Source organism: Bacillus rossius (genome assembly GCF_032445375.1).
Source record: "Bacillus rossius redtenbacheri isolate Brsri chromosome 4 unlocalized genomic scaffold, Brsri_v3 Brsri_v3_scf4_1, whole genome shotgun sequence".
Taxonomy (NCBI): domain Eukaryota; kingdom Metazoa; phylum Arthropoda; class Insecta; order Phasmatodea; family Bacillidae; genus Bacillus; species Bacillus rossius.
Genome location: NW_026962010.1, coordinates 19695126 through 19715356, shown reverse-complemented (window position 1 = coordinate 19715356; position 20231 = coordinate 19695126). Strand labels below are relative to the sequence as shown.

At 39.2% G+C, this 20231-nt stretch overlaps 1 protein-coding gene across 2 annotated transcripts in view; it reads left to right on the top strand.

Moving 5' to 3' along the window:
- LOC134541660 (ecdysone 20-monooxygenase) overlaps window positions 1–20231 on the top strand; it is a 158099-nt gene that overhangs the window by 54523 nt on the left and 83345 nt on the right. The window contains exon 1 of one of the 2 annotated variants that reach the window (XM_063385262.1): window positions 11338–11426. The exons of the other annotated variant lie outside the window; for it this stretch is intronic. The gene's annotated coding sequence lies outside the window, so the exon portion shown is untranslated. Of the gene's footprint in view, window positions 1–11337; window positions 11427–20231 lie in introns of those variants that run through there. 2 annotated transcript variants of the gene reach the window in all.

Sequence of the window (20231 nt, the reverse complement as noted above, 5' to 3'; positions counted from 1 at the left end):
TTCAGCACAGTCTTCGTTTGCGTCACCATCTTCAGAGTTACTGCCGCCATCACCATAGAAGTCATCGCCTTTACCTGGATTACTGTAAGAACTTGAAATTGTTGACGTTTAAGCTTCTTCATCGTCTAAAATCTTCCTTTTTAAGTGTCCACCATTATTCCAAATTATGGAGAATCTACTTGATATGGGTTTGAATGTATTCTCACTTTTCAAGGTGATGATACTTCCATTAGTTTCAGTCTTCCTTAAACCCTTAGGAAATTTCAATTTAAGTTCTTTGTCACGATCAGGAGAGTTATGAACATAATCACCCTCAAAACAAGGAAAATTATTTACATTAAGCAGCACACTCTTCCTTAGTGTAGTGTCTTTATCGATGTCCTCTATCCCGTAAGTGGGCTTCTGTAGTGTCTTTTTAAGCTTTCAGTTCGTGTTAACAACCTGTTACACCGATTACAGCATAACATTTTGCGTAGTGGGTTTTTAACACAATCATTCTTCTCGTGACGTCTACCATTTCTTCTCAGGACAAAATCATTGCTGCAGTATCTAAAGCGGTGTCTTTCCGATTCAGCTGCAGACAACAAACCAGGATCCATGTTAGCTTCTGTGACTAACGATAAATGCAAATTTATATTTTTATTTAGTAACAGATATCTAAATACAAATTGGAATAATCCGTCAGCGAGAGTGAATTTTCAATTTTGAAAGACTCGGGGCCAAATATTTCTGCTTATCAACAACAGATGTCACCATATGTTGCTTGGAGGTACCTATATATTGTTTTTTATGTGGGGTGCGGAATGCTCACTCTTGATAGCAAGAGAAGGAGGGCTTCACTAGACCTCAAGAAGAAGGAAATTAGTTTTGCATGATTGTGATTATCAACCGTCTTAAGACACATTATTGGACTGAGTAATGATAGTTTTGTTTGAATTCCACCTGATAAAATTATTTCAAGTGCTGATTTAGTAACAGTAATTCACTAATTAAATGTAACTCTGAATAAAATTGCATGTCTAGTAAAGTAAAAAAAAAAATTTTCATGCAGAGATCGATTTCTCAGAAATAACCAGGAGCACTCGGAGGACATCAGCAGAATAATAAGGAGCACACGAAGAATACCACTAAAATATTGACAGGAATAATCAGGAGCACACGGAGAAAACTAACGCACGTTTTTCTAAATCTATACCATTAAAAATATTTTTTTTAAAAAAATTCTGAAAGTAAAAAATAAAATAAAAAAGCAAAAAATCAAAAATTACAAAAAACAGCTTCTGCCAGTTTGTGAACTTCTCCTTTGTTGAGTTCTAGTACAAGCCAGAATAAACTTTTTTGAAACTAAATGATAACAAATGTCAAAAAAAAAATTGTTAAGTTGAGCCACGAAGAGGCTTCAATATAGTCTGTATTTTGTGAATTGGTCGGTCGAGACGACAGAGATCTTTTTCGCTGGCCTCCACGTTCACCTGACATAACTCCATGCGATGTTTTCCTTTGGGACTTTATAAAAGTTCGTGTCTACGTTCCGCCGCTACCTAATGATTTGCCAGAGTTGAGAGATAGAATTGAAGAGACTATTGCTTCCATTACTCCGGACTTGTTAACAAAAGTGTAGGAAGAATTGTACTTTAAGTTGGATATGTGCCTTAACTAAAGGTATGCATATTGGACATTTGAAAGGAAAAAACTAGGTTAGTTTACTTTCAACTTGATATACAAATGTTTTGTTGTAAATAGATAAATTAAACTGTTATAATATTCCATTGGAACGGATACATTGTTTTATGGACACTCTGTATTATGAAGCTACAAAGTGTGACACAGGGTTATTGACAGTTCCTGTGAAGTAGAGGTAGGCGCGGTGGCTGTGACGTCAACAGGCGGTGTGGGAAGCGGTGACGTCACCTGGACCTCCTCACACGTGCCTCCAGGGCCAAACAACCGCCCACGGCCCGGTAGCTGGGTCAAGGTTCTGTAGCGCCCACCCTCCCCCGTCTTATCCTCCCCCCTACCCCTCCGTGTTGTTTACGAAGTGTCTCACAAACCCGCAAGTCCACAGGCAGGAGTGAGCATTTTCTCCAGGCGCTACAGGCTGAATAGAAACTTTAGAAGCTTGTCAATTACCATTTCTATTAATAACTAAATATACTATTTTTTTAATATTTGTATTTTTGGTCATTATTTGCACTTTTGACGTGACAACGTCTAATAAAACGATGAACGCCGGCTGCACGCACGAAAAAGTGTCCCGTTGCGCACATTGTCCCGTTACGCTCATTGTACGCTTGCGCCGCATCTATCCCTCTTCCACTCGATTGGAACAACCATCGATTTTACTTTTTCGAGGCACATCAAAATTTAAACACTCCCATTCGTTTCCTACTTTTCCTATCATCGTCCTATCCTTAACAAAATAACACAAATTGGATGAAGTTAAATAGCAAACAAGTATAAAAGTCATAGTTAAAATAATCTCTTCGTTAAAGAAATAAACATATTTGAATTAATGAGTGCAAATAAAAGTAAATTTATAAATTAAATTGTAGCTTTCATTTCACTCCTTCTTTGTATAAAAGTTATAGTTAAAATAATCTGTTCGTTAAAGTAGTAAACATATTTGAATTAATGAGTGCAAATAAAAGTAAATTTATCAATTAAATTGTAGATTTCATTTCACTACTTTGTATCCATACAAAATAGTGATAATGCAATAAAAATTATTCAATTTAATTCATAAAAGTATGCAATAATTTCATTAATGTTTTTTATGACGTTGTCACATTAAACTTTCGTCCGTAAACCGACTTTACAGACAACCATTTTTTTATATAATATTTCTTATTCATAATATTGTTACGAAAGGGGAAAAACAGGTACGAAAAGGATAGCCCAATTAATTAAATAGTTTTATTATTTGATTACTACTTATGCTATTAATTAAATTACAGCAGTGAACATGTCCGCCCACAAATTAATAATTGTTTGATATTTAGTTGACAGTTCGCTCTCCCCGCTGGAGCGTCTTGCCTCGCGCCTCTTTACAAGCTCCTGTGTAATAGTTTTATTTGGCAATAAGTATTTTGATTTACTTGTTTTATACTTTGTGAACCTATCCAATAGCTATTACTTTAACATATGAGAAACACAATTTTATTATTTATTGGCAAAACGAAGGAATCACAGGCTTGGCTGCTGCAAGAAATCTGTTTAAGAAACCAGGATTCTAGTGAAAAAAGCACGAATGTGATATTTATCAAATGCAATGCCTTATGGAAAGAACTGTGGTAGTAATAAAGGAGTTTGTGTGACTGTAAATTGGTGCCGAATTGAATAGGTGTGTTTGCGGTCGTGGCTGGGTGAGGAGATAATACACGAATGAATAGAGACCCGGAAAATTCGATCATTTGTTTTGCATCAGGCTAAAATTCAAATCCTTATGTTTGCCCTACCAACGTTTGCTTTTCCATTGGCTGATTCCTAAGTGAGAAATATCAGGTCGATTGGCATCGTTGTTCGGAGACATCTGGTCCATAGCCTAACATTGTACATGGCCTGGCCTCGCAGTCCGAAGAACTTGGCCTGTGCGTCTATAATTGTACAAAACCTATTTGGAATGTATTCCAAGTATAGAAAAATTAGACTTCTAAGGTAGGCACAGCGACAACGTATTTATTTCATCGGACAATTATCTTATTTAGAGTAGCTTTTCGTAGAGATGATTATTAATAATTTCCTCATAAGGTGAAAAATAATTTAAACAGTTTTACACTCTCTCTTCGCTGAAAGAGAATCCAACCCAGGACGGGAATAGATTGTGTCAATGCTTATTTTAATGATTATTCTTTTATGATTTTTCGGAATTTTTTCTGAATTTATTATTACAGGATTACGAATTTCCAAGATTGTAGTTAATATGTCATTCTCGGCTTACTGGAGGCTCATAGACGAGGAATTTAAGCCTATTTTAGGACTTTCCACCATGTTGATTGAAATTATTTTTTACGTAAAATTCATTTTTTTGCATCGTTCAAGTATCTTACCAAAGACAGGAATCGATCATATTAATTTGTATATTAATTACAGATTTTTAAAAATTAACTTTGGAATTTTTTTCTAAAATTCTAACTAAATAATTACATATATTGCCGCCATTTTTATGTTTGCCCTCACTGGATTTGAACTGAAGACTCCATGACGTAAATTCGTTTTTGAATGATAATTATATTAGAAATTGATTAATTATTGTTTTATAAATTTTTAATATTTTCCAAATAGTTTTGATAATATTTACGTATTTTAAAATGGCTGCCATGACGTCATAATCCAAGATGGCTGAATGTTTTAAGCAAATTGTTAATACTATTTTTTTATAAATTTTAATAACTCCCGATTTTCTAGAATAAAAAATACGGATTTTTAAGATGGCGACCGTAACGTTAGTTGCGACGGTTACGTAACAAATCAAAATGGTGGCTTTAACATCCTAGTGGTCGAGGTCGTAAACTCGGCGGCTTAGTGCGGCTTGCTCATGAGGAATTTAAGCTGCTTTGGGGAAATTTCAAACCGTTGAAATTTTTGAGGACAAAAAACAGTTAATTTTCCATCAAAACGGGAATTTTCCCCACGAAATAGGGACATTTTTCTTTTCTTACGTTTTTGAGATTTTTTTGGCGGTGTTCCTTAAAACATGCAATTTTGGCAAATTTGGATTCTTGTTTGGCAATTTTTAAACGGTTAAGGTCATATGAGATAGTTGAAGTCATACGAGATGGACGCCGTGTCGTCACAATCCCAAATGGCGGTCGAAACCATAGCCTACACCCTTACTCCTTGCGCCGGACGTCCATTTACACACTACTTATATTAATTACCAAATGTATATCCCGTGACATCTAACTAGTTATTGTCGTACACAGTTTTTCAACATATTAATTAATTGGGGTTTTGTAATTATTTTAGTTAACCATTCTAACCACGAAACATTAATATTTTTACTTACATTGATTGTTAGTGACTTTTTATAAGCTAAAGCATTAATTAATTTGTAAAGCAGCAATTGCACCTAAGCATTGTAATATCTCGACAACTTCTTGCCACAATACGATTGATAAATATAAACAGTTCTCTAGTTCCGTCAAAATGGCTTCCTACTCTACTCTCATTGGCTGTTGCACCATTGCGTTCGTAACAGAAGTAAAGTCCATTCATTTCCCTCTTATGCGCACGGCTGTCCTATTCGCAGGGCCATGAAATTTTCGCGAAAAGATTTTCCGACCAGCTGTGTGTTAAAACTCTGTAGCATTGTCTGTGTTTCGTGGATGGCTGGGTTTATTCCAGGTGCATGTCTACTGTCGGCGCTCCAATCACAGCCCTCCAGTGTGGAAGCAAACATGTTCTGAATGGCCCGGCCAGACAGGGCGTTGTCTTCTCTCGCAGACGGGAGCGAATCACAAGGGAGCAATCGCTAGAGAGGGCATACCTTGTTGCAGTCTAACGAGCGAGCAGATTATTTCGCGAAAAATGCATGCCCCTACCTATGCGCTGTTGTGAATCAGAAGGTTGGAAAACACGTCGGTAAATTCTTGTGCGCATGCTGTTATTGTTACTGTTACTGTTACAGCACACAGCTTTACAACGAGTCCTGTAAATCCCGCAAGTGAAGTATCCCCGACCCAGCCAGTGGTTTTACATAGTAGTCATTGTCATTTAACTGTTCTCATATTTGACGGTAGTTCTTTCAACTATGTAAAAAAACTTAATTTGGTTGTCAGTGTTTTTTTTTTAAAAAAAAATCACTCGTTACTTTGCAATTAAACTTCGGTAAACTATATAGAGAACCGTAAAATGTGTTAAAGGACACAGGCTCTGAAAGAAACTCAGAAAATGATACTTTTAAAACAAATTGCTAAGAATTCTACATAAATGCCCGATGCAAAAATATTTTTCTACAGTTGAACAGTTTCCAGCTGTGAGGTTGACGATGTGTTGGGGCCATGGCCCCCACAAGGGTGGGGCTGTGAGGACCCCTGGGTGCAGGGCCCGTTTATTTTTATCTCAGCGTGTGAAATAAATATACGTACTCGCTGTGGTTATTTTAAAGTAAAATAATTATATAAATAAAGCTTGGTTTGGATTTATAAAATAGTAACACATAATTTTACCCTGTATTTTCAGGTTAAATAACATTCTAAAAAGAATGTAAGTAAGAAATAACCATGCAATTATAATGTAGCGCGTTACTGTAAAATCGAGGGGAGGGGGGAGGGGGGAGAGGGCCGTCTCTTATCCTGGGTCCAGGTAATCGAATGTGGGGGCCATGGTTGTGGCTTGACGTGTTTTATAAACTACAGTATTATTCTGGCGGTGTTTCCCTCGCGGTGTATCCACGCGAGGCTACAAACCCAGCCTGGTGCTCACACCTCCGTGCTGACGCTAGTGCGGCGACTGTCGCTTGTTTGCGCGCGGCCGGGCCGTCGCACGTGGTCCGCGGTGACGTCACAGGCTCGCGGCGGTGATGCTCGTGTTGTGACGTCACCAGCGGCACATCCTGTTGTCAAGTGGGAGAACCTGCTGCTGTCAGACAGTTCCTTTTTTTTTACCATGTTTTTATCAACGCGCCGCTAGATACCACTACTGCACTTGGTTTGACGCACTTACCTACACTCCACGCCGCCAGGTTCGTTGCAGTCACTTGTTATTTCTTACCGGTTTCCCATATTATCCCTATTACGATGTCGGGTGTCTGATGGAATACGTCGCATGCATTTTTATTCCATTTCAACGTAAGGGGAAAGGAAGGATATGAAACAAAAGAGGCCATACGACAGTGATCCAACAATGCCAGGCCAGGAGAGAAGTAAGCGAATCAGGCAGTGCCGATTAATGAGAGCATGAAGGTTTCTCACTTAGAAATCAGCCAATGGAAAAGCAAACGTTGGCAGAGAAAATATAAGGCTTGGAGTTTTAAGCCTACCGCCAAACGAATTCGCTAAATTTCCTGTTTTCTACTGATGACCAACACTAGATGTAAAGAAGCAATTTGTATTAAGTGATCTAACAATAGCTGAGCATTCTGTTAGAGCGATGTCAGTGACCAGTGAATCAGGGGAATTCACTGGGAGTCAGTGGTACAGAATGCACTGCAAAGTCAATGGCGATCAGAGTCAATTAGCGAGCGCTGGTATCTGTAACGACCTGGAGGAAACATGTTTAAGTGGAGCAGTTGAACAAATCTGCAATCATTCTGAACTGATTTGAAGCAGTATTAACTTCTCCAAATGTATGAGTGTTGTTGGTACTCTTTTATTTCATTGCTTTAGATGATAGTATGTAAAGAAATGTGGAAAATGGGTGGATGTTTGAATTACGAAATTTCATGTTCTCTAAGGGAAAATTTGAAAAGGAAACTCTGGGTCCAGTGAACTTTGAGCTATAGCTGTAAAAAAAAAAGTGTAATTTTACACAAACGTATGTGGCAGCAGAGTATCCACTGATTGATGTTAGTGTAATTTTACACCTGAATGTGTTGATATATTTGTCCCCTTTTGCTGAAGGAAAAATACTGACAAAATTGTAAAAGTACGACTGTTGTGGTCTGGTAAATATGTCAAAGTTGTTAGTGTAATTTTACACAACTGCGCTAGTTTTTCAAAATATCACGCAAAAAATGTCAAATTAGAAACCTTTGTATATGTAATTTTACGGATTTTTGTTACAGTGTCTACGCTATATCCTTCAATACACAATCTGAAATATTTTTTTTTTATTGTGGGTTGATATTTTGAGAGGCATTAAGTAAGTTGCACATGATTTGAGTCATTTTTTAAAGTTTTACTTCTTTAGGCGCATTATAAAAAATGATGAAAGTAAATGTTTACGATACGTGTGCACCACAGAAAGAATTTTTTTCAGGATGAAAAAAAATTTACATACAATAAAATAAAAATTATACTTGCTTTTAAATCGTATACGTCAGGGATTTATATTGAATATTGATCCAAATCATTAATATAATTTATTTATTGTGAACATTAGTGATAGAAATTGTGATTAAAAACTCTTTCAAATGTATTTTCAAGTGGGTTTATATGAGTGACGTTATGTTACCATATGTATAATTGGTTTGATTTATTAAATTATAAATTATAATATTATTATTTAATAGATCGTTGAAATTAATAAACATTCTGCATATTTAAAGAGTTTCGTGATTAATTAAATTTATCTCAGTTATTTTACTAAATGAAATAATTCTATATTTTATACACGTATTTATGATAATATTGAACACTGATATTTATTCAAATACTTATATAAATTTCTTAATTTGATTGAATTTATACTTTATCAATCGTATTTATATCTTCACTCCAGACATTTTATTATTAAATTTCTATTAATTTATTTATATTATTTCATGCAAAATTAAAGTTACTTTTTTATTACGCCAAGTAAGTTAACGCGTGTAGGTAATTAAACAAACTCATTTTATTGTCCTGGTTCGCCATTTGATAAATGCACATCAGATAACAGAGAATACTTAAGCACCCTTCTTAGATCAAATGGCTGAACCAAATATATCTTAAGACGACTTGGCGACTCCACCAGGGACTACGAGGCAATGTACCAGTGACTTTGACATTGGTAGGTTTTACACGTGTCAGAGTTCCTAGAGTGCAGCGATAGAGCTGCGAGGCTCAGAAACACTCCCCAAATACCTACATTTTTAAATGTCGCCAAAGATTTCAGAACCACAACCAACATTATAAAACTTTATTTTTATCTATGTATTATTGACATTTGTTTATATTATACTTAAGTCTTCTGAAAATGTATTTTAATTGTTCAGTTATTGGGTTGGATAAATCGTGCCTAGCTTCGCCATTATTTTATGCACCATCTTTTTTATCGACCAAATTGTAAATGTAAGTAAAAGATAAAAGCTTTAACTTTGCCGTACAGTCAGTAATATATAAATATTCAACAGATAGCTTGCGCTTTTTCTGATACATTTTCGATCTAGTTTTATGATGTTCTGTGATGCACACGTTGGTACCGTGTGCACGACAGTGAGTCAACTGCACACTGCAATACACGTGCTGGACAGTTCTGTCGGTGGAAAAGCTTCTCGAAGATGGACTCGAAAACCCCACTCTCGCGTGCAGACTCCACCAAACAGCGGTGTGTTCGATGAGCAGGCTTGCCCTCCACGCCATTCCGTCTGGAGGGATGGTTGAAGAGTCCGTTGGCTGCCGCTAGTGCTAGGCGCCAACTCACCGCCGATAGCAGAAACATTGCCGTTGGCTAGAGTTCTAGCGCGGACCAGGTTGTACAATCGCACACGATGTTAAAACCTACATACGCATGCAGGCGAGCGTGGTGTTAGAGTATACCGCCAAGTGGTAGAGTATCTACGGGGAGATAAATTTATGCAAGAATATCGAAACACGTGAAACATTTAAATTGAAAGAAAAAAAATTGGTTGTCTGTAAAGTCGGTTTACGGACGATAGTTTATCGTGACAACGTCATAACAAAACATTGATGAAACGATGCATAATTTTATGAATAAAATTGAATAATTTTGATTGAATTTTCACTATTTTGTATTGATACAAAGGAGTGAAATGAAATCTACAATTTAATTGATAAATTTACTTTTATTTGCATTCATTAATTCAAATATGTTTATTACTTTAACGAACAGATTATTTAAACTATAACTTTTATACATGTTTGCTATTCAACTTCTTCCAATCTGTGTTATTCTGTTAAGGATAGGACGATGATAGGAAAAGTAGGAAACGAATGGAAGTGTTTCAAGTTTAAAGTGCCTCGAAAAAGTCAAATCGATGGTTGTTCCAATCGAGTGGAAGAGAGATAGATGCGGCGCAAGCGTGCAGCCGGCGTTCATCGATTTATCAGACGCTGTCACGTCATAAATTTTTCTAGATTTCATGTATTGGTGAAATTATTCTCTATGTTTACACCGAAAAAAATTATCGGCAAAACGTTCCTATAAGAGAAGAAGTACCTACTCTTCGTTGCTAGAAAAGCTCTACATAGCAACTGATGCATTGCTGGAATTTATTTTACCGTTGGATACCTAGCCTGGAAATATGTATATTAATAAAAAAAAACTAAGTTAGTAATGCGAGCATTGAAAACAAGCACTGTTATTAAAGCAACGGTCGATATCCCGGCAGGCATCATCGACTGTGTTCAGGTTACGTCAGAGGGGAGCATCTGACAGGCGGAATATGGCCACTAAAAAAAAATTCTTACATCCAAAATTAAGTTTTATATGTAAATAAAACATTGAAATTTTATAAAAATAATGCCTTAAATAAAACAAAGGTTATTTTACGAACATTCTTAGTTCAGAATTTAACGAATGGTATATTGAGTATGGTTGCAAAATATTGTTGGACAAAATTTTTGACAATTTTGAATTATCTTGGTGGCAACGAAATAAGCATGGCTGCCATGTGCACATGTACAGACGTGTGTGTGTATTTTTTTTTTTTTGCAATTGAACCTGAAGTCATGATTTATGACAAAATATGAAGCAATTTAACATAGTGTTTTGGTTGTTCCGTTTTGTAAAATGGTCAATCTGAAACATTTATGGTGAATATTCCCAGCAACGATCGACAAAAAATAATAATAAATAAACAAGGTAGCCAACATTTTCTTTCGAAAATTTATCGACTTTTAGGTTGTTAGATTGCCAATAAATAGAGACCAGAAAAATTCGCGGGTACAATGACCTCCAGGATAGACTCCAATATCCTCTACACACTCGGGCAAATGCCAACTGTTCATTGGCTGCTGACTTGTGAGTCGTCTCGACTGGGTGGCCTGTGATTCGACACTTCAATGAGTGAGGGTCTCTAATAGGCCCTCAGTCCTCCAGATTAACAGTGGACCAATGGTAGAAGCAGCACTAAGGTATAATTATTTGAATTTTAGCATAATACGAAATTAATCCGCGAATTTTTCTGGTCTCTACCAATAGATACCGCACGGTTTGCAGATTCACAAAGGAAATTGAGCTGCGATCCTGCATGTTGCGTGTGACGGGCTGTAGTAGACGCGGGGAAGTGAGTCAGTAGTGTTGTTTGTCTCGGCGGGGCCGGCAGCTGTGTGTAGGGTGGGTGAGGGTGAGGGGGAGGGGGAGGGGGCGGTGTTGACGAGCCGGCACGTGCCGCGTGCAGCTGCCCCGCAGCCCAGGTGGCGGACTGGCTCCTCGCGCAACGCCGCGCAACCCCCCAGGTGGGGGTCCCGTGTCCGCCCCCCACCCCCACTCCTCACCCCCTCCTCCCAGCTGGCGGGCTCCCGGTCCCGGCAGAAGACGGCCGGTCCCCGAGGCGCGCGCAGTGCAGTCTCCAGTCCCGAGCCAGGCGTCTCCCCGGCACCCAGGTGAGGCCCGTCAGTCACGTCGATGGCCCGTATCGACGGACGCACGGGTTCAATTTATTATAACTAGAGACCTGAAAAATTCGCGGGTTCATTTCGTGTTATGCTAAAATTCAAATAACTACACCTTAGTGCGGCTTCTGCCATTGGTCCACTGTTAATCTGGAGGACTGAGAGCCAATTAGAGACCCTCACTCATAGAAGTGTCGAATCACAGGCCACCCAGTCGCGACGACTCACAAGTCAGCAGCCAATGAACAGTTGGCATTTGCCCGAGTGTGTAGAGGATATTGGAGTCTATCCTGGAGATCATTGAACCCGCGAATTTTTCCGGTCTCTAATTATAACCTCAAAATGTAACCTAAGTGTCCACGTATTGTATTAGGAGATGTTAAATTTTTGTTTATAATTGTTCAGCTGCTTCCAAAATTATTTCTCAACTTACGTTTGAACACATTTCAAAAACTGTTTTATGAAACAAAACAAAAACGGTCCGAGTCATAGAAGTGTATTAATTACGCATGGTAACTCTGGAAACGTGACAATAAATACCAGAGTGAAAAACAAAATTGAGTTTAATGAGATATTTGTGATTAGTTTACACGATTTTTTTTGACTAATATAATTACGTAAGTCGATCCCCCCCCCCCCCCCCCCTTGCGAAATTTAAGTTTCTCAACAGTTGTCAAGATTGAAGTGGAAAACATATTATGGAGGACGAGCGTAGTGTTGTGAATCGCCCGGCGGATGACGGATGAATGTGACGGGCTGTTGTAACTCTGGCTTGAAGCCGGACTCATCCGTCTCGCCCATCACCCGTCCGTCCGTCAACGAGCCGAGCGCTTCACGATAATCCACACGGCCGTCAAATACTTTTCCATTTTAATGCTGCCAACTGACTATAACTATTAAATACTGGTAAATATTTATATTGTATAGATATATTATATTAACGATATTGACAGTTAAGCACTTAATAAATCATTAAATTCGCCTTAAGGAATGGTCTAGTCCGGCGTTTGGTTATTTCATTTTCTTTTGTCGCCTCTATTATTAGAGAACTATTCATATTAAGTTATCATGACAGATGTACATATTGAATTTCCAGTCTGATCACAAATTTTGTCTTCAGATATTTTCCAAGCGTTATCTAATAGCCGTTAAATGTCACTCAACTGTTCCAAGTTACGATTGTTTGCGTGACATTCCACAGTTAGCAAATAAAGTAATCTGAATTATTGTTGAGAAAATTTGTGATGTGTTATTAAAAGCGAATGAAAAAAAAAATTGCGTATTCCATGACCTTCAGGATAAACTGAAAATTCCTCTGTATACACGGAAAATAAGGCTAGTTCATGGGCTTCTGAATTGTGAGTCGTCTAGGTTGGTTTGCCTGTCATTAGATATTTATTTGGCTGAGGGTCTCATTGGCCCACAGTTGTCCAGATGAACAGAGAGCCAATAGCGAAAGTAGCTTAAATGTTTATGTTTTTGAATTTTAACCTATCATGAAATGATTTTGCGAATTTTCTGGTCTCTGGTTATTAAATGGAAAAAGGGCTATATGAATAAAGTTAAGGAATGGCCCTTAAAACAATAAAATGTTACAATAATAACATGTTTAACATGGCGTGTGAGACCTAGCAATAAATTGTCCCCTTACGTGATCTTATTAGACCGGAAAAATTCACGGATTCATTTCGCGATAGGCAAAAATTGAAACACACAAACCTTTAAGCTGCTTTTGCTATTGGGTCACTATTTGCATGACTCTGGGCCAACCATAAATCCTCAAACAGAGAATTATCGAGTTACAGACATGTCAGTTGAGACGACTCACAAGTCCACAGCCAATATAAAATGACGTTATTTTCCCGAGTATACAAATAGTTGTGTAGTCTATTCTGAAGGTAAGCCAAACCGCCAAATTTTACAGTCTGTAAACGTTATTATTATATATATATTTAAAAAAATTTGTAATGAAACAAGTTACCGCTAAGATGGACACTGGCGTGCAAGGCAGTGAGCGAGCCTGCAGCCTGTTAGTCGTGCTGCATGTGCATAGTGCAAATGCGACTTCAGGCGGAGATACTATTAATTAATCGTTGGGAAAATCGTAGCTATGTTTAGTGCATCGATAGAGGTACGCAGATTTTGCGAATTATTTGTTCGTAAGTTAGAATGAAAATCTTCATACCTTTGCAATGTATCCATGATTGAACCCGCAGTTATTTGGAACGCCCCTCTACGACAGTGAACCAACAATGCTTAGCTAGGTTAGAAGTGAATCAGGTAGTGCAGGACAGCAAAATATTTCTCACTTAGGAATCAACCAATTGTAGTATATATTGGTAGGTCCTGCGCCAGGGTTCAGGGTGTGGATTGTGATTTGCGGCCATCTTAGTGCCAAAATTCTTAGAAAAATACCTATATTTCGAAGGAAAATTTTCTGTTTTTAAGGAAAATTTCCCATTTCCCCCCTCAAAAATTCCAAAATTTGAAGTTCGAAATGACTAAAAAAAAATTTCTAAAAGCAACTTAAGACTCCTAAAAGCAAGCCGCCCTAATCCGCTTCGGTCATAACCGTAACCTTAACTGTAAACATGAAATTCTTTAATTTTTTGCCGAAATTTCAGAAAATATTCTTAAAAATATATTTAAAAAAATTACTTAAAATTTTTAGTTATTCAATTCATTCTGGTCCTCAGTTAATTTACCGGCGAGAGTAAATATAATTTTTAAATAAAAATGTAAAACATATAATTAAAATTTAATAGAATTTTAATAAAAATATTGCTTATGTAAAACCCGCCATCTTGTCGGCCATTATGGCCACCATATTGAAATTCATAATTTTTAAGCAAGAAAATCGGGAAAAATTTAAATATTAATAAAAAAAATATCAAATTACAATTTTAATAAAAAAATCCTTCTTATGTCGTGGAGTATTCTATTCGAACCCGATGAGGTCATTCAATTATAAATGACGATGGATCTTTCCGCCACAGAAGTCACTGGCAGACTGACCTCCCACCACTAATACGAACAGATATTACGTCAGTCAGTATGACGTCATGGCAACCATCTTGATAAGACTGCTGGTCGCCGCTATTTTGGACCCGACATATTGTGTCCATCTGCTAGTGGCACTGCCGCCGATATTAGTTTAATTTTTACTTGCTAGAATGCTGTGATTATTTAATGCCGGGACCTTCGCGATCTTGTCGGCCGTCTTGGTCACCATCTTGGAAATATATAATTCTTAAACTAAAAATTTATGTCCAGGCATCATCTCAATCGTTTGCAACCCATTGGCTTCTGTGCTTGTACGCATACGAGTCTACAAAATAAACCGAGAAGTTGAAATGTTTGCAGGTAGTTCCACAGTAGGCACGTGGACTTCATCTTTACATTTTTCCGCGTGTCGTCTCAAACTATCAATATGTGTGAACCAAACGTGACACTTATCACAGCAAAACTTCATACGACATAGATTCGTCGTACATTTACTCCTCTCATGTCTACGTGCATCATGGGAAAATGCGAATTACATATCGCAGTAGCCACGAGAATGTCTAGTCGACAAAGACGAACCTTTCAGGCCCGAACTCCTCTCACAATTCCCCACCACATACCTAACTATTCCTCTCCTCTCACAGTTCCCCCACCACATACCTAACTATTCCTCTCCTCTCCCGATTCCCCCACCACATACCTAACTATTCCCCTCCTCTCCTGGTTCCCCCACCACATACCTAACTATTCCCCTCCTCTAACAGTTCCCCCACCACATACCTAACTATTCCCTTCCTCTAAAGGTTCCACCACCTCGTACCTATTCCCCTCATACGATCGGAATTTTCGTAACGCTCGAAAATTGTAGCCCCCTAAGCAAAAAAGTTTTACTTCAAAAACATTTTTATGAGAAATTTATTTTTTACCATCGAATTTTTGTCCACATAACGATATATTTTGTTATTTTGGTATAATATCTATGGTGCTTTCTTCCAGCGGCGTCACCGTCCCGTGTGTTGCGCGTGAAGGTCAAGACGTAACCGACATGTGAAGAGTGAACCATTGTTCCTCTGGCGCCACAGCTGCGCCCTCTGCCCTCCGGACATCTGTGATTGAAGTGCCGTACGTGCTCCGCAAGTGCACTCACGTCGACTGGCACACTCACCTTCTTCCGAGTTTACAAACCCCGCCCGTGAGCGCAACTCGTCCACAGAAACAAAATTATCGCCATCGGTGGACAAACATCCTGCAGAAAGTTTTCAAATACCGCGGCGTGGGGAAACGAGAGGACGTTGTAGGCGTGGGCCAAGGAATGTTGACATTCGTTGTTTTAAGTTTACTTTTGCATTTCCGCAAGACTTTCTAAGTTTTTCCTGAACCAGCCGCTGCAGATTCTTTCGCAATGAAGCACACTCATTACTAGGACGTGTAAGATTTTTAAAATCATTTTTCGTGTCTTTCTTTACAAAAAAAAAAGGTTGGAAACGTTGCGCAAAGATAAGTGAAATTAAGGGGCCGTGTTTTTATTTGAAGATTATGATGACAAAATGGTTACGTGACATTATGCATGTCAAAATCATTGAAAATTTTATAACCTTGTATCTAATAATACTTACAAAAGACTTAATCCTTATTTAACATTATAAACACGTAAGTTTGTTTTTACCTTCAAAATAAACATGTTTGTGTTTTTGACTTATTTTATACTACAATTTAGATATCGTTATCAAAATAATTATTGTGTGTTAGTTTAAAATAAGTCCAGTATTATTTAAGTGATAACTTGTAGGAATGGAATAAAATATGTTTATATAGTTAAATTTGTTGCAATTGAACTGTACTAAAAATATATTTCATAATTATAACCGGAAAATTAAAACTTCAAACTCTATATATCCATACGAAATAATTTAACGAAACCACAACTATAAAACAGGTGAATGCTAAAAGCACCCCACTCGAAACCTATCAGGTGCAAATCACAAACTACAAAATAACAAAATGTCCGTTTTCGAACATAGGTTTAATATTTTTGTGCATTAACAATAATTTTGTAAAAACATTTGAGTAGTTTATTTGCATTGTAAATAGTTACGTGAACCTATGTTGCCAGTTATATTTCAGTTTTCAGAGCGTTGTAAATTATAATAAAACATCCTATGTGTCCACAGTCTCATGAAAGCCAAATTAACGCAGACAAACAAGAAACATTCTAACAATACGTGAAATACGTCCAATTAATTATATACGTATATTGACGCATTACAATATTCTAAGTACGTAGTCTATAACTCATCTTAAAATCAGCAGAAATATTTGTTAAATTTGGATTAATGAAGCATGTTGTCAAATGTAAGATACTGTATTCGCATGACGATTAGGCTAACCTGGTTTCGAATGCCGGTTCGCCCTTTATGAGTTTAACTTACCAAAGTTTCGAGAACTATATTCACTTTAAATGGCAGGCCGGTTCACTACTATATAGGTCAGGAACGATTTGTCAGCCAATATCTATGTATTCTGGCACCTGGGTGAACTGCAATCTCTGTGTACAATCAGAACAAATCTGCTGACTTCTGCGGCGCTGTACCTTCTCTGTGATGATTAACAAGGAACGAGTCACACGGGTTTTTCCAGTTAGTTGAGCCTTCAGGAAGCCTCCAATAAGTCGCGTTACAATGATTGAGGCCATTTAAATGAAAAATCTGTTCGAGACAGTGCAGTGCACCACCTTTGTGGAAAGTGCTGGTGTAGCAAGTAACATGCATGCTTTGCCAACTGATTATTCTTATAAAATAACGGGGAAAAAATAATGATTCACGATAAGCAAGTCTGGTGTTACGTAAATGTGTTTTTTTTTAGGTTGTGGTGTTGCTGTTAGTTTATTGTGGTTGGTGCTGTCAAAATCTGTCAACAAGGTTACATCTTATCTTGAACATAGTGTACCACGGAGACCTAGCTGACCGTTGACTGAAATGTATGAGCACCTATGTAGTCAGTATCCAAGTTGAGAGTCCCGTCAAGGGATTGGAAAAATTTGAGGTGGCTTGAGGTTACCTGAACTTAATAAATGTGTGACGTGGGTGAGAATAGAGCATGCCCGGTGCGGAATGTGAATGCAAGGCCATGAAACATGGCGGGAAGGCAGGTTGCTTACGCATCCATCCGACTGTTGCCGTTTGAGGAAAACCCCGTGACACTCCCTCTGGAGTGCCACATTTGGTTTGGTTGTGCCTCGTTACTGCGTAGGGATTCCGGCTCGTGCGGGAGTCATTTAGTGTCTTCTGGGAGCGTCCCTGGCACGCAAGTGGCGGCGGAGAGTTTTCGGGCCGTGCGCCGCGCCACTAGCTGGGCGTGTGTGGGTTCAGACCGCCTACCTGGACACACATACGGTGCGCAGAGCTTCAGGAAAAACAACGCGATTTCAAAACTACACAATATATCCAAGAGTTCGCTGAGGGCCGATAAGTACTTTTGATTTCGGTTTAAGTTTTTAAACTGTATTTATAGAAGAGTTAAAATGGCTCAAACGCGTGTTTTCAGAGTAATTTTTAGTCGTAAAAAAACCGGTACAGATTCTTGAAAGCACTTAAGGGACTTGAATTACACCTTTATCTTCGTTTTTCGGCCATATAATGTTACGGCCACCGCTCAAATTTCACAGTTAGCCTGTGACGACGAGAAGACTGCGCGTCAGTTCAGAGCCTTGCACTTAGAGGCGATACCGCGCTAGAAATACCATCGAGCGTCGCGCATATCATCCCGCCTCACCAACGCACATACACCCTTGACGAGGCGGGCCCCTTAAGAGGACCAACATTAGCTGGGCATGCGCGTGTGTGTGTTGCGTGTCCTAGCGGAGTTGTTATTCGGAACGCGACATACCCTCTGTGACATCGGCCAACCGAGCAGGGATTTTCGGTTTGTGATAGTGGTAGTTGTGTCCAGGCTAAAGTGACGAGTGTTGTGAGTTGTAAGAGAGGAATGGTATTGTCTGTTATGTTGCGCTAATCGTTCATCATTATGTGACGCAAAGTAGTTAGTAGTGTTTCGCCTGATTTGTTTCCTTACTTTAAGTTTGTTTTAAATCTTACCTTTAATTATATTACATATTTTCCAAAGAATAAATAATTACTTCAAAAATAATTACTCAACAAGTAGGTAACTGCTCCCTGATGATGGCGACTGCAATGTCGACCGCAACGTCGGTGAATTATTCGCCAAGGACGCGGCTACAACCCAGAAGCCAAGCTACTTCAAACAAGTAATGACGTAGGGGCATGCATATTTCGCGGAAAGATTCGGAGACTAGCTGGAAGTTGAAACAATGTATCATCGTTTGCAGGGGCGCAACAACTAAATTTCAAAAGGGGGAGCAATATACCTTTCTATAAAGAATCATCGATCCCCCCTATTGAAGCGGGGGTCCGGGGGTCCTCCCCCGGGAAAATTTGTATTTCAAGGTGGGAAATGGTGCTATTTAAGCGGTTTTATTATCTAAAAATTGATTACACAGCACTTTCTTTGCCCCCGTTTGCCCCCACTTCAAGGTTTTAGGGGGGGGGGGGCAAGATACCCTTCCCCCCCTGCTGTTGCGCCCCTGATCGTTTGAGTGTCGTGATTGGATGAGTTTCTTTCAGGTACATACCGATTGTTAAACCACCAATCACAGCAGCAACTCAGTGCGGAAGCAAACGCGTCCTGAGTGGTTCGGCCAAAATGAGGGAAACGACTTCTCTCGCCGACGGCCGCCAATCACAAGGAACAAACCGTTGGTGCGGGTATACCTTGTTGAAGTCTGACAGGCGTTCTGGTTTATTCGCGAAAAGTGCCTGTCCCTAGCTAATGAGTCAGATGGACGGCAGGCTGCCTCTAGCGCGCTCTGGCACTGACCCGCGCTCCGCCGGACACGCCGGGAGGAAGCAGGCGCGACGAGCGACCTCGAGGAGGGGGGGAGCAGCCAGCCGAGGTCACACCCGCCATCCTGTCTCGTCTGCCCCGGCACTTACTGTTGCACGCCAGACTGGTGATGTCCAGGGAACACCCGTCAACAGAATTCCTCGAGAGAGAGAGAGAGAGGGACTGGAATGCCTTGAAAACACTTGAACTGGGATTTCACGGCACTCGTTAGTAATGTCTCTCATCCTCCCCCCCCACCCCCCCCCCACCCCCGGTAGGACAAGAAACCATTAACATCATTAGAGAATACAGCTGACCGAACCACATGCGATCCAGTCGTGGTAAGATGAGGCAGCAGCCAATGTAGTTGCTCGTGTACAAATAGTGCGACGTATATATATTTAGCTCCCCGGCTGGATTCCAAAGTTCTGGACACACTCCGGAAATGATAAACTGCCTTTCGGTTGCAATCGGATGGCAAATACATGGATCAGTTATGAAGTTCGTTGACGAGGGAGGAGGTGGATGATGTACCTATAATAAAATGGTCGAAGTGTGTTTGATTCAAACCTACAAAGCCTGTCTCTCCGACTCGTATCGCAAGAGTGTCGCGAAGCCGGGTGCCAATTGCTTGCCGCTGGCTCGAGTTCTTCTAACGCCTGTCAAAATAACAACGGCGCAATCACACCAGGTTTATGGAGCCCAGCCGAACTTACAACGATGTCGTAGGGTTTCTACTAAGTCCTCGGAAGACTTAGGTAGATAGTCGACCGAAAACCCCCACGTATCGACACTGTTAGACAATGCAGGAAATTGAATGGACTGTTCAACACAGAATGCACCTCAAGTAAGAGAAGCTTACGAACTTCGTATTTTCAGACATCTGTATCTTCG